Source organism: Schistocerca piceifrons, chromosome 5 (assembly GCF_021461385.2).
Source record: "Schistocerca piceifrons isolate TAMUIC-IGC-003096 chromosome 5, iqSchPice1.1, whole genome shotgun sequence".
Taxonomy (NCBI): Eukaryota; Metazoa; Arthropoda; class Insecta; order Orthoptera; family Acrididae; genus Schistocerca; species Schistocerca piceifrons.
The window spans coordinates 525,092,416-525,107,328 of record NC_060142.1 but is presented as its reverse complement, the minus strand read 5'-3'; positions in this window follow the sequence as shown (position 1 = coordinate 525,107,328).

Genomic DNA, 14,913 nt, shown 5'->3' with positions numbered 1-14,913 from the left:
TGTTAACACTCTTGAGTCAATCATTAAATCACTGAAGACTAAGGGTTCACATGGACGTGATGGAGTATCTATGTGAATACCACAGTACTGTGCTGCTGCACGTGTTATGCCTGTAGTTAGCCACGTTTGCAGCTTTTCCTTCAGGAAGAGACGGTTTCCTGAACGATTAAAGTATTCGATAGTAAAGCTGCTGTATAAAAAGGGAGAAATGGATAATGTAGATAATTTTAGAGCTATTTCTATGCCACCAGTGATTGCTAAAGTTATTGAAAAATCTGTTTATGTGAGAATAGTTGATCATTTCACATAATTTTCTGTCAAATGTACAGTTTGTTTTTAGAAGTGGTTCAACAACTGAAAATGCTATATTCTCTTTTCTCTGTGACGTACTGGATGGATTAAATACAAGGTTTCTAGAGCTAGGAATCTTTTTTTAATTTAACTACTGTATTTGATTGTGTTGATCAAAAAATATTGTTCCACACAGAAAGCACATACGATTAGTGAGACTGAACAGTTCAAATTTACAGGTGTTCAGATAGATTGTAAACTGTCATGGCAAGCCCATCTTCAAGATCTTGTTCAAAGACTTAATGCCGCCAATTTTGCTATTAGAACCGTACCTGAAGTAAGTGATAGTTCAACACCAAAAGCAGTCTACTGTACTTATTTTCGTTCGCTTGTGATGTATGGTACAATATTTTGGGATATCTCTTCCAGTTCTCATAGGGTATTTTTGGGTTAGAAATGGTCGGTTTGGGTGCTGTAAGTTCGGAACCTCTTATCGGCTCCTGTTCATTAGTTGCGGTATTCTGACATTGGGGAGTCAATGTCATTTCATGTTAACAGTATCAGCTCATTACCGAGGATTGGCAACTTTCATTCAGTTAATCCTAGGCAAAAATCCTATCTGCATTTGGATCGCACCTCCTTGACTCTTACGCGGAAAGGCGTGCAGTATTCTGCTGCATCCATTTTCAGCAAGCTACCACAAGAATTCGAAAATCTCAGCAGTAATCCAAGTGCTCTCAAATCGAAACTAAAGTGTTCCCTCATGGGTAACTCCTTCCAGCGTGTCGATGAGTTCCTTGAAAAACTGAGCTGATCCTGTGTTACGTTGTTGATTGCGTTATATAAGCTTACAGCTTTTCGTCTTTTTAGGATTCATAAACATTTTACTTTAACTACTATTACTTTATTGTTGTAATTTCATGTAATTCAGTTCCATGACCAGGGAGATTTGTTTCTCAGTTTCGTTCCACGGAACTAGACGTGTGAAATAAAAAAATATATATACGTTTTACTTGTTGGAATCAGAGCATTATCAGAGCTTTCACAACACAGATATACCTGTAGCGGTACCCATTGCTTCCCTGCACTTACGACAACCATCCTTCCGATCTAGTTGACGCTTATTTATAATAAAGTGTCACGTACCTGACAGACCAGTCACCAGGAACCGTATGCCCCCGGGGAAGAAATTCCAAGGTAGGCTGTCACAGAAGGTGTCCATTTCATTAAAATCCTTCCCGACGAGATGCTGTGACATCGTTACAAAATTACAAAGGAACAGACGTTTTTTCCGTGTTGGGATGACATTACTCTATTGTGTGCCACTGGTCTACTGACTGAGTAGGGCATCCGGAACAAAGCCGCTGCGTCGGTTTCGACCATATTTTTATCAGGTCGATTCTTTGCTCTCAGAAGCATATTCAAGACCGTAATTTGAGTCGTAGCTACCCATATCATCATCACATTCGTACAAATCGTTCCTGAAAAATATGTTCCTTAAACGAACACCGCTTGCGTTACTACTGCTGGTAACCAGATTTGTTCACTTTCCACTGTTTACATCCACACATCTGGACAAAGTTGCCATTAACAAGAAATTGAAATTAGAGACGGATCTGCCTTTTTCGGTTTGTCGTGGAACTGTCAACTAATATGAAGAAAGCACATCCATTTCCATGTGTTATATGAGATGTGGCCGTGCGGTTCTAGGCGCTTCAGCATGTAACCGCGTGACCGCTGCGGCCGCAGGTTCGAATCCTGCCTCGGGCATGGATGTGTTTGTTGTCATTAGGTTAGTTAGGTTTAAGTAGTTCTAAGTTCTAGGGGACTGATGACCACAGATGTTAAGTCCCATAGTGCTCAGAGCCATTTGAAACATTTTGTTATATGCGATCACTCTTTTTTCTGATCGACTGCCCCAAACCACTGTTTACAACAGAACTCTTCTGATGTGCTTATTGTGACTGCTTTCCAGACATTATCAGTAGATCCTTTATACAGAATATACATCCCTCATGATCTACACATCGGCACAACGTTGAGTTCTGATTAAAGTTCCTTGTAGCGAGTACACTGTTAAGACCTTCCCTTCACATTCATAGATGTCGTAAATTACTAATGCACATGCAGGCGCCAGGTAACGAAATGAAGCGGTACTTTGAGAAGGGCGGTGATATAATTGCTCACACTCTAGCTTCCCATTAGTTTAACGCGCATCCCCCGACGAAGACGATCGCGAAACACCTAGGCACGATTTGTACCGTTATTGCGCCAGTGTTTTATTTATCGCCCCGTACATCAGCTTTCACTGCGAAATTTGCGATGCTATCAGAACCTTGCAGAGCGCCGGCTGTTGCTGTAGCGCTCGGACGTGATTACACTGCGCAACCGGACGCACTCAGCCATTATTGCAGTAGGTGTCGAAACAATTCACCGGGACTTGACGCCGCTGTTTTCTCGATTAACCCATTAACTAATTAGTTTCATCTGATTTTTCTTTGTTCGAGCTGAACCGTTCACCAACACAGAAGCGATTGCGCTGGATTCCATGCTAGCTGTAAACAGTGATCATTCGTAATGTTTCAGTTACTGGTTTAAACTGTTGACTTGGCAAGTAGTAAAAAAAAAAAAAAAAAAACTAGCTGAATGTTAGTAAATACGACTTCTGTAGGGATCGTCAAACAGTAGGATGAAATTTCTTTCTGCAGCAGCGCAGATGTAACTACAATTGAGGATACAATTCACATTTACTTCGCAAATAATCCCAATAATTAAACAGAAATGAGGTTAAAATTACGTCTCGGAGAAAGAGATGTTACTCATAGCATGTTGGTGTATATTTATACCTACGTTTTTCTAATTATGGTATACGGCTGTAACAATTTCTGTTATCCGAATAACATCATTTATAAGTCCGTTTGCTCCTGCAAATTTTTCGCCATAGCGTTCGTTCGTACTCAGAGTTACACTGTTTTTAGCACACACTCCATAAATATGCTGTTCATGTTTTACAGAATTCACATCCTGTTAAACACCTCTTATTTTATTAATTATTTAACCATACAATTTTAGATGTCCTCCAGTACCACATACTTCAAGTGCTTCCGTATTCTCTTCAAATTACCTTCGTTTCTCCTGTAAAACAGTGTTTTACAAATGCTTCACGCTATTAGGTTTTATTTATTGAAGAACATTCGCGTTTGCATGGACGAACCTGCTGCTGCTGTCTCTCTTTCTTCGATCATTCGTGTCGCCTTATTTCTGTTTGTATCATCGCCAGTCTTAAGTCAACATGGCGTTCCTAGCCTTTCAGCTGGCATTCATTCCTCTCCCATATATCTGATTATCCTCAATAAAACGAAATAACCATTTCGTTCGATGTATCCCAAAGGAATACAGTGGTCCTCTCCTCGGTACCTTACCTGTTACCACGGTCTTCAACTTTAGTTTGCTGTGTCGATGTAGAGAGAGAAGTCTACATGTGTTTTGTAACACTGTGGTAAACACTGCGGTAAATTTCGTCATCAATTCTTCCTCTTCTTCTTGTTCTTGTTATTCTTCTTCTTCTTCTTCTTCGAGATCTCGTCTGATACCGCTACCCATGTAGATCTTTGTTTTTCCGGTAGCATTAGGGAGAGGGACATTCAACAGTATTTCACCGGAGTACATCATGAAGTGTTAGAGATTGGATGGGGTGCTAGGCGGTCTTTTATACCTCACCTCATGCACCAAACGCTTAAATAAGTTGCCACCTCAACACTCCTTTTATATACAACGAATGTTCCTTCCTGAATATTCGTCGCCGTTAAATACTAAGTAGTCTGTGCTCTGAATCCTTGTGCCTTCTTCCTCCAACTTAGCTCAGACTTCGCCTCCTTACAGGCGACAGATAACGCTGCTGAAAATTAACTCCTCGCTCTCATTCACTCCACCACATACATAAGAAGGGAGATGGAATACACCTTCTTATATTATCTTCAGTACATGGCACACTAAAGCGCCAAAGAAACTGGCCTAGGCATGCGTTCTCAAATACAGAGATATGTAAACAGACAGACAATACGGCTCTGCGGTCGGCAACGCCTGTATAATATAAGACAACAAATGTCTGACGCAATTCTTAAATCGGTTACTGCTGCTACAATGGCAGGTTATCAAGATTTAAGAGTGTCAGAACGTGGTGTTATAGTCGGGGTACGAGCGATGGGACACAGCATCTCCGAGGTAGCGATGATGTGGGGATTTCCCAGTACGATCATTTCATGAGTATACCGTAAATATCAGAAATCCTGTAAAACATAAAATTACCGACATCGCTGCGGCCCGAAAAAGATCCTGCAAGAACGGGACTAACGACGACGGAAGAGAATCGTTTGTTGTGACAGAAGTGCAAACCTTCCGCAAATTACAGCAGATTTCAGTGCCGGGCCATCAGGCCATCAGCAAGTGTCAGCGTACGAAACATCATCGATATGCGCTTTCAGAGCCGAGGGCCAACTCGTTTACTCTTGATGACCGCAAGACAAAAAGCCTTATGCCTCGCATGGGCCCGTCAACACTGACATTCGCCTGTTGGTGACTGGAATCATGTTGCCTAGTCGGACGAGTCAGCAGGGGACTGTTCAAGCTGGTGGACGCTCTTTTTTGGTGTGCGACGTGAGCAGTTGGAGCCATATGGGACCCCTGATACGTCTAGATACGACTCTGACAGGCAACACATGCGTAACCATTCTGTCTGATCGCCTGCATCCATTCATGTCCATCGTGCATTCCGACGGACTTCGACAATTCTAATACGCCGATGCGACACCCTGCACTTCCAGAATTGTGACAGAGTGGTACCAGGAACACTCTTCTGAGTTTAAACACTTCCGCTGGCGACCAAACTCCCCAGACGTGAACATAATTGAGTATGTCTTTGGTGAGTTGTGACGTGCTGTTCAGAACAGATCTCCACCCTCTCGACTCTTAGGGATTTATGGACAGCCGTGCAGGATTCATGGAGTGAATTCTCTCCAGCATTACTTCAGACATTAGTCGACTCCATGCCACGCCGTGTTACAGCACTTCTTCTAGCTCGCGGGGGCGCTACACGATATTAGGCAGGTGTACCAGTTTCTCTGGCTCGTCAGTGTAAATAAGGATAGCCACCCGACTCATATACTGCCTCTCTATACTAAGTACATAACAGATCTGATATTCAACTTGATAATTAATAATTAAAATACATTTACTGTTGTTGTTGTTGTTGTTGTTGTTGTTGTTGTGGTCTTCAGTCCTGAGACTGGTTTGATGCAGCTCTCCATGCTACTCCATCCTGTGCAAGCTTCTTCACCTCCCAGTACCTACTGCAACCTACATCCTTCTGAATCTTTTTAGTGTATTCATCTCTTGGTCTTCCTCTACGATTTTTACCCTCCACGCTGCCCTCCAATACTAAATTGGTGATCCCTTGATGCCTCAGAACATGTCCTACCAATCGATCCCTTCTTCTAATCAAGTTGTGCTCAAACTTCTCCCCAATCCTATTCAGTACCTCCTCATTAGTTATGTGATCTACCCACCTAATCTTCAGCATTCTTCTGTAGCACCACATTTCGAAAGCTTCTATTCTCTTCTTGTCCAAACTAGTTATCGTCCATGTTTCACTTCCATACATGGCTTCGCTCCATACAAATGCTTTCAGAAAAGACTTCCTGACATTTAAATCTATACTCGATGTTAACAAATTTCTCTTTTTCAGAAACGCTTTCCTTGCCATTGCCAGTCTAGATTTGATATCCTCTCTACTTCGACCATCATCAGTTGTTTTGCTCCCCAAATAGCAAAATTCCTTTACTACTTTAAGCGTCTCATTTCCTAATCTAATTCTCTCAGCGTCACTCGACTTAATTCGACTACATTTCATTATCCTCGTTTTGCTTTTGTTGATGTTCGTCTTATATCCTCCTTTCAAGACACTATCCATTCCGTTCAACTACTCTTATGAGTCCTTTGCTGTCTCTGACAGAATTTACTATCTTAGTATCTTCGACATTTCGCATACTTAGATTTCATGTAGCTATTTCTTCCGCATCGCGCACTCCTTGGAACTTCTACCTTAATCTCAGCAGGTAGGGTCGCCTGACTGGATCGTTAGCTCTGGTATCAGCACCTAAGATTTACAGGATCTCCCAACGGTGGTGTGATCACCTCTTATCGACCACTCTACTAACATCTTTTCTTTGACGCATATATTTAAAGACGTGATACATCTAATTCACGGAACAGGATGTATCACTAAACTCAGAAATGTTAATTTGAAATGTTAATTAAATACAACAAATGTATTTCATAAAATTAATCTACTTGATATTAGAATGGTGTTTCCTGTAAATAGTATTTTGGGTGTTGACAATGATATATCTTAAGCTAAGATTACACCTGTGCCTCCTGCGGGTCGTTGCTGTATACCTGTAGCTGGTTCGACATGCAAGTAGTGACGCCCAGTGTGAATACAGGTGTGAATGGCATCACTCGCATGTACATGTTGTGGAAGAGGCATGTGGGGGCGAGATGCAGCGACACGGCAACTAGCCACGAGGCGTACAGTTGTAAACGCAGCTATAGTAAGCACCGGCCGTAACTCTCACCGTCAAGGAGAAACACCTTTCACACTGCAAGCGAATCAAGCGCGAGTGCCTCTCAAATAGTAGATGATGATAGACGCTAACGTGAAACTATTCGTCCGGTTGCTGCAAAATATCTGCTATTTTCGCGATGACTAGCTCTAGCCTCAAGTAATTACGATTCATTCGATGATGGAGCACGGTGCGATGCTCTCCGGGCCGCGCAGTAATAAGCGGTATTGACATTGCTTTTACATATTAACACCTCCTCCTGCAGAGCAGCACAAATACACGGGCCGTACGGCGGCCGTGTTTAATCAGAGAGAGGTCTGCGCCGCTCCGCCCGGGCGGTCGGCAGCTCATTTCTCGCGCCGGCCAGAGCTTCATTTCAGCGAAGGCGACCATTAATATTGAGCGCGGTATGCATGCGTTATAAGCGGAGCACGGCGGCACGCAGCGTGCGTGCGTGCGTGAGTGCGAGCGCGGAATGGCCTCCGAAGTGCGAACGACTCCCACTCCTCGCTACTTTTCCTCCTCAGCAGCCCGATTCAGTTTCTCCAAAACATACAAAGCAGAGCCCGGCTAGAAAATGCTGCTCTTTATGAGGGAACTCACCTCAGTTTCAATTCACCACAATCAGCGTAATCTTCTAAAGGGCCGCCCTTCTTGCAGCGGTGTACCGTAGGTCTCTAGAAGAGCGTAGCGTTCCAGAGGATTGGAAAAGGGCACACGTCATCCTCGTCTTCAAGAAGGGACGTCGAACAGATGTGCAGATCTATAGACCTATATCTCTAACGTCGATCAGTTGTAGAATTTTGGAACACGTATTATGTTCGAGCATAATGACGTTTCTGGAAACTAGAAATCTACTCTCTAGCAATCAGCATGGGTTTCGAAAAAGACGGTCGTGTGAAACCCAGCTCGCGCTATTCGTCCACGAGACTCAGAGGACCATAGAGACGGGTTCACAGGTAGATGCCGTGTTTCTTGACTTCCGCAAGGCGTTCGATACAGTTCCCTACAGTCGTTTAATGAACAAAGTAAGAGCATATGGACTATCATACCAATTGTGTGATTGGATTGAAGAGTTCCTAGATAACAGAACGCAGCATGTCATTCTCAATGGAGAGAAGTCTTCCGAAGTAACAGTGATTTCAGGTGTGCCGCAGGGGAGTGTCGTAGGACCGTTGCTATTCACAATATACATAAATGACCTTGTGGATAACATCGGAAGTTCACTGAGGCTTTTTGCAGATGATGCTGTGGTGTATAGAGAGGTTGTAACAATGGAAAATTGTACTGAAATGCAGGAGGATCTGCAGCGAATTGACACATGGTGCAGGGAATAGCAATTAAATCTCAATGTAGACAAGTGTAATGTACTGCGAATACATAGAAAGCTAGATCCCTTATCATTTAGCTACAAAATAGCAGGTCAGCAACTGGAAGCAGTTAATTCCATAAATTATCTGGGAGTACGCATTAGGAGTGATTTAAAATGGAATGATCATATAAAGTTGATCGTTGGTAAAGCACATGCCAGACTGAGATTCATTGGAAGAATCCTAAGGAAATGGAATCCGAAAACAAAGGAAGTAGGTTCCAGTACGCCTGTTCGCCCACTGCTTGAATACTGCTCAGCAGTGTGGGATCCGTACCAGATAGGGTTGATAGAAGAGATAGAGAAGATCCAGCGGAGAGCAGTGCGCTTCGTTACAGGATCATTTAGTAATCGCGAAAGCGTTACGGAGATGATGGATAGACTTCAGTGGAAGACTCTGCAAGAGAGACGCTCAGTAGCTCGGTACGGGCGTTTGTTGAAGTTTCGAGAACATACTTTCACCGAAGAGTCAAGCAGTAGATTGCTCCCTCCTACGTATATCTCGCGAAGAGACCATGAGGATAAAATCAGAGAGATTAAAGCCCACACAGAAGGATACCGACAATCCTCCTTTCCACGAACAATATTAGACCGGAATAGAAGGGAGAACCGATAGAGGTACTCAAGGTACCCCCCGTCACACACCGTCAGGTGGCTTGCGGAGTATGGATGTAGATGTAGATGGCCGGGAGCGTTAAAGCGTCGCTTTCAGGGTACGGGGAGGCGGGTCTGAACCGGATCGAATCCACCTCGCGGATTAGCCTGGGCGTAGTTTTTAGGCGGTTTACCCACAGTCACGGGGTTGGCATCCACGATCCTCCTGACACACACGCTACGCAAACATTTAGAAAACGTTCTCAAACTAGAACAGAGATTTACTCTAGCCGCAGCAGGTGGCGTGTACACTTTCTGACACGGAGACAGTGGTGGCGTCAAGAAGGCCATCCGTCTACCAGCTACCACTAACATTGACTCAGCCCTTACGACAATGCCGCCGCAATAGCAGGTTCGGGAAAAAGCAAAAGAAGAAGAATCATAATATTCTACACGCTATGTCTTGTCGCTGCAACCGTTCTCACCCGTTTCATGCTCTCCTTTTCATTTCTCGATAATTTTGGTACTGCGTTACTTAGAGTAGATCCTCGACAACTCTCTTTTTGGGCCTCTCCTTGATTTTCTTTTTCGAATTTTTTTCCTTCGAATACATGTGTCAAAAACTGTGTTTCAATAAATGCCCAAAAAGTTGCCTATTGCTTCCTTGGATCGTTGCTGTGAAGTTACTCTGCTCATTCATCTCCTTCAGAACATCTCCATTGGTTTCCTTCTTTCGTTCGACATGGTCCCCGTTAGCGTTCTTCAAAGCCATATTTCCATTACTTCTAATATCTTTCTGGATTTCTTCAACAGTGTCCATTTTTTAAAGCCCTGCAGTTGCACATTTCAGGTGAACATTTTTACAGTTTTTTTTTCTGTGCCAAACGGCATGTTCGCTAGCACTTACCTTCGTCCACTGGAAGCATCTTTGACTACTACAGTTATTTTTACAGTATCCCATATTGCAACTGTTTTACTCTTCATAACCAGTATTTGGCCAAGTGGCCTGTTACGATCTCAGTCCTCATCCTTGATGGTCTTCATGCAGATCTTATACATCTGGGTTGGTATTTGAGGATTTTTCAGCGCATCACGCTGGTCTTCATCCGTAGTACATAGTCTTTACAAGACTTTCCACAATCTGTATTGTGTATAAAATTTTCTTATCCCACAGTCAGCTATCCTTCTCATGAACACAATGCGGCGCTCGTTAGTATCCGTTAGTCTTCTCTGCCTAGTGTCCAAAATTCGCTGCCATAGAAGCGAGAGTATGTTTGGCCAGGAGAGTCTTATAGGTTGAATCTGGTGTGCCGCCGAACAAGATATAGTCTGAAGACGCTATTTATTAGTCCTGTGACTGTAGTAAAGTTTGTGATTCTGTGTTGTATATCTTATCTAGAATGCAGATCAGGTTTTACCCTAGGCATTTGAATGCTGTTTCCTGTAATAAAGTTGTTTAACTTTCGACATTAAACGCTTAAGAGGACTAAAACCACTATATGAATATTGAGCACAACTTTATGAACGCTTTTTAGCCCTGATAATTACCGTCTACTTATAGTTAAACCTTTTTTGTTTACATACGTCGGACATAGCCCATCATCACAATCTCAGATCACAGAATGTAATACAATGTATCATATCGAATGATATGTGTGTACACTTTCTGACACGGAGACAGTGGTGGCGTCAAGAAGGTCATCCGTCTACCAGCTACCACTAATATTAACTCAGCCCTTACGACAATGCCGCCGCAATAGCAGGTTCGGGAAAAAGCAAAAGAAGAAGAATCATAATATTCTACACGCTATGTCTTGTCGCTGCAACCGTTCTCACCCGTTTCATGCTCTCCTTTTCATTTCTCGCGCTGGTGCTCAGTGAACACTAATTTGGCTATTTAATTATTAGGGGAGGAACGAGCTTGACATTGTTAACTAACCATTGAGGAAGTTACCTGAGAAAAGGAATAATGGCTATGGGATTAATAATAATTTGAAAATTTGTCGTAAGTTCCTATGAGACCAACGTGCTGAGGACATCGGCCCCTGGGCTTACACACTACTTAATATAACTTAAACTAACTCACGCTAAGGACAATACACACACCCATGCCCGAGAGACGACTCGAACCACCTACGAGGGCAGCCGCGCCTAACCGTGGCAAGGCGCAATATGGAAACACAACAAATTATCCTGTCTAATACGATGTAGGCAAACCGTTGGCATTCAAAGCAGCTTCCAGTCGTCTCGCAGTAGATAAATAGAGGCCCTGTACGGTATTCAAGGCAATATTATACCATTCTTTGTTCGGAATAGTAGCAAGTGCAGTTAACGATGATGGTGATTGATAGCGATCACCCACCCTTCTCCAAGGTAGACCAGAAAGCTCAGTTATTGAGATGCCAAGGTTGTGTTGGCCAAGGGAGGTGCGACAGTCTACCTTCCTGCTCTCAAAACCAGTCCTCGACGATGCCAGCTGTGTGGTACTCCGGTCGTCCTTCAACACAGAATCATCACTGGAAACGGACATTGTACCATGGAATGAAGCTGATCAATCAGAATGATCAGATAATCCTTGGCAGTAATGTGACTTTGCAGAATAGCCATGGGGCCCAAAGAACACCACGATATGGCTGCCCAGATCATCACTGAACCCCAGTATGTTTCGCTCTTTGGTTGGTTGATTGGATCGTTTGGGGGAGAGGACCAAACAGCGAGGTCATCTGTCCCATCGGAGTAGGGAAGGTTGGGGAAGGAAGTCGGCCATTTCAAAGGCACTCTCCCGGTCTTTGCTTGAAGCGATTTAGGGAAACCACGGAAAACCTAAATCACAATGGCCGGACGCGGGTTTGAACCGTCGTCAACCCGAATGCGAGTCCAGTGTGCTAACCACTACGCCACCACGCTCTGTCCACTCTTTGGACGTAAACTTGGCCAGAAGCTGGGAACTGTATGAAACATGTCATTCTACCAAATGAGTCCTTCCATTGCCCAGTAGCCCAGATTTTATGGCTTCGGCATCAGGTTTTCCTGTTGACCAGCCAGGGTAGCCGAGAGGGCTAACGCGCTGCTTCCTGGACTCGAGTAGGCGCGCTGGCCCCGGATCGAATCCGCCCGGTGGATTAACGACGAGGACCGGTGTGCCGGTCGGCCTGGATGTGGTTTTTAGGCGGTTTTCCACATTCCGCTAGGTGAATACCGGGCTGGTCCCGACGTTCCACCTCAGTTACAGGCGTCGTAGACATTTGAAACACGTCCGCATTATTTCACGATTTACATTAGACGCAGACTGTTGGGGTACATTGATTCCGTCCTGGGGGATTTGGGGTGGCGGCAAGAAGGGCAGCCGGCCACCCCTAAAACTAACATTGTCAAATCCGTTGTAACCACGCCGACCCTGCGATCGCTACGGGACTATGCCGTAAGCGAAAGAATCAGGTTTTCCTGTTACGGGTATCTGCATCACTGAAGATAAAATTTGGAATTCCAGCTCGACCTGCAGTTTCCAGATTATGGAGCTCACTTAATGTCGTTTTGGTGCTGACAGGGCTGCAGCTGTCTTTCACTTATTTTTTTGCTACAATCTTCGTCAATGACTGCCGTTGACGATGTCTCAACACACCCTTTCATCCACTTTGAGACTTAGCAGATGATGATTTTCCGATTTCCCTGCATGCGGTATAAATCTTTGGAACCGTGCCGCTTGAAACAACGAACACTTTGGCTTCCTTGGTTGCGAAAACGTCCACGATACGGACACCAACAGTTTGCACTCGTTCGAATGCACTGAGCTCGACACGATGCGCTCACAGCTGCACAGAATAGTGCTCTGACCGTTCCTGACCCTTGCACGGTGCCGGCCGCGGTGGTCTCGCGGTTCTAGGCGCGCAGTCCGGAACCGTGCGACTGCTACGGTCGCAGGTTCGAATCCTGCCTCGGGCATGGATGTGTGTGATGTCCTTAGGTTAGTTAGGTTTAAGTAGTTCTAAGTTCTAGGGGACTGATGACCACAGCAGTTGAGTCCCATAGTGCTCAGAGCCATTTTAGCCCTTGCACGGTATTGAGCATATTGCGCAGATGCCATTCTTGGTCAAATACAACAGTGCAATCTGCAGGTTTCGCTAGCATCTGCATTTATGTTCAAGCATGCATTTCCCACGACGTTCCCCTATTTTTTGTACGGCGCTTTTAGCTGCCTGCGCATGAGAATCTTAGCTCTGGCGTGCACGAGTACGAAGCCGTTAGTCCCGGGCGAGCAATCGCTCTCTCGATCGGCCAGGGCCCACGGTGCGCGCACGTGTGACCCGGTGGCCGGACGAACCTGCCTCAACAGCAATTACGGGGCCGGCCGGCCTAAGCAGCGCCGGTCGCGCCTCATTACGCGCCGGGCCCGCTACGCCGACTTATCGCGCATCACCGGGGAAGACACGCAGGCGCGCCTGACGTGCTGCAGCCTGGCAGCACACGCTGTTTTGTCAAGATACTTCTACACAAAGTTAACACTCAGAATGGGTGAAGCAAACAAAATGACGCTTCACGAGGTAAGACGGTACGTGTTGATTCAGTGGTAACAAAAACGGATCAGATTTACAACGAGCTTGGCGGAATGAGCCCACGTACCAGTAAGACGTAGCACCCTTTCTGGTCTAGATGTATGCACTGATTCGATTGGGAAGGCTGTCATGAAGCTGTTTTACCCTCACCTCAGGCTAGCTGGACGACAACTGTTGTAAGTGGTCGTTGATATTGTGGATATAGGCAATGGGACTAAGCTGACGTCCAAGCCAGTCTCTCGCATACTCTATAAGGTACTGATCTACATATCATCCTGGCCACTGGAGTACCTCAACATCAGGCAGGCAGTTCATAGAGACATGTGTCATGTGTGGACGAACACTGTACTGTTGAAAAATTGCACCACGATGCTATTGGATCATAGGTAGCACATGACGACGCAGGGTGCCCGTAACGTGCCGTTGTGCCGTTAGAGTTCACTCATTCACTACCAACCGTGGCCTGACGTCATAGCAGATGGTTCACCACGCCGTGATGCTAGGAGCAACACCACTACGTCTCTTCAGAACATTGGAAAACGGGGAACTCTCCCCAGGTTGCCACCGTACATGCCACCGATGGTCATCTGGGATAGTGCAGAAGCGCGATTGATGGCTAGACACACTGAGACGCCATTCATCAGCGGACCATGCTTCCCAGTTACGGCACCAGTCCAAAGGCAGCTGAATATGACTGTTTGGTAGTCCGGCTGTTGCTACTCTCGGACCAATGGTGTGGGATGACGTAAAGTGTTGCATGAGGTCTGTTATTTGTTCTCTGATGGCAAGTGCAGATGTGGAGCTACGATGTGCTTGCTGCACACTACTGTAATCCTCGCTCGTGATGGTCAGACTTGGTCGACGGGAACATTGACGATGAGTATGGCTGCCCTTAAGTTCCCATGTACACCACCATTGGGCCAGTGTCATATCCGAATGCCCCACAAACCTAGATACTGTACGATTCGTCCATCTGACCAACTGGAGTCCCACAGTAGGGTCCCTTTCAAACTTTTGTCAGATGCTGATAAAGCTTTCTCATACGAGTACGGGGCATATTCATGTCCTCCACAGTGATCACTCAAAACCAGGCGCTGTTCTCGTCCCTTATATACCCCAACAGACACTGTAACAAAGCTAAACACTACCAACAGTTCGTTCTTCAATGTCAGTAGACTTCACAACAGCCGTATACTTTAAGATATTTTATTTTATTCTGAAAGCAACCAGTTTCGGCATTTCAATTTGCCTTCTTCAGACCCAGTACGCTTTTATCCAAATAAACGAACTCGTCGTATAACGCCATAAATCACTGGATTTCGTGAATTCCAATCGTTATACGAGTACGATTGCTTCATTGGAATTCGAGAAATACAGTGATTAGTGGCGCTGTGCGACATGTTCGTTTATTTGGATAAAAGCATATGGGGCCTGAACTGGAAAAATGAAATGCTTAAACCCGGGCTCTCACATAACGTGCACAGTT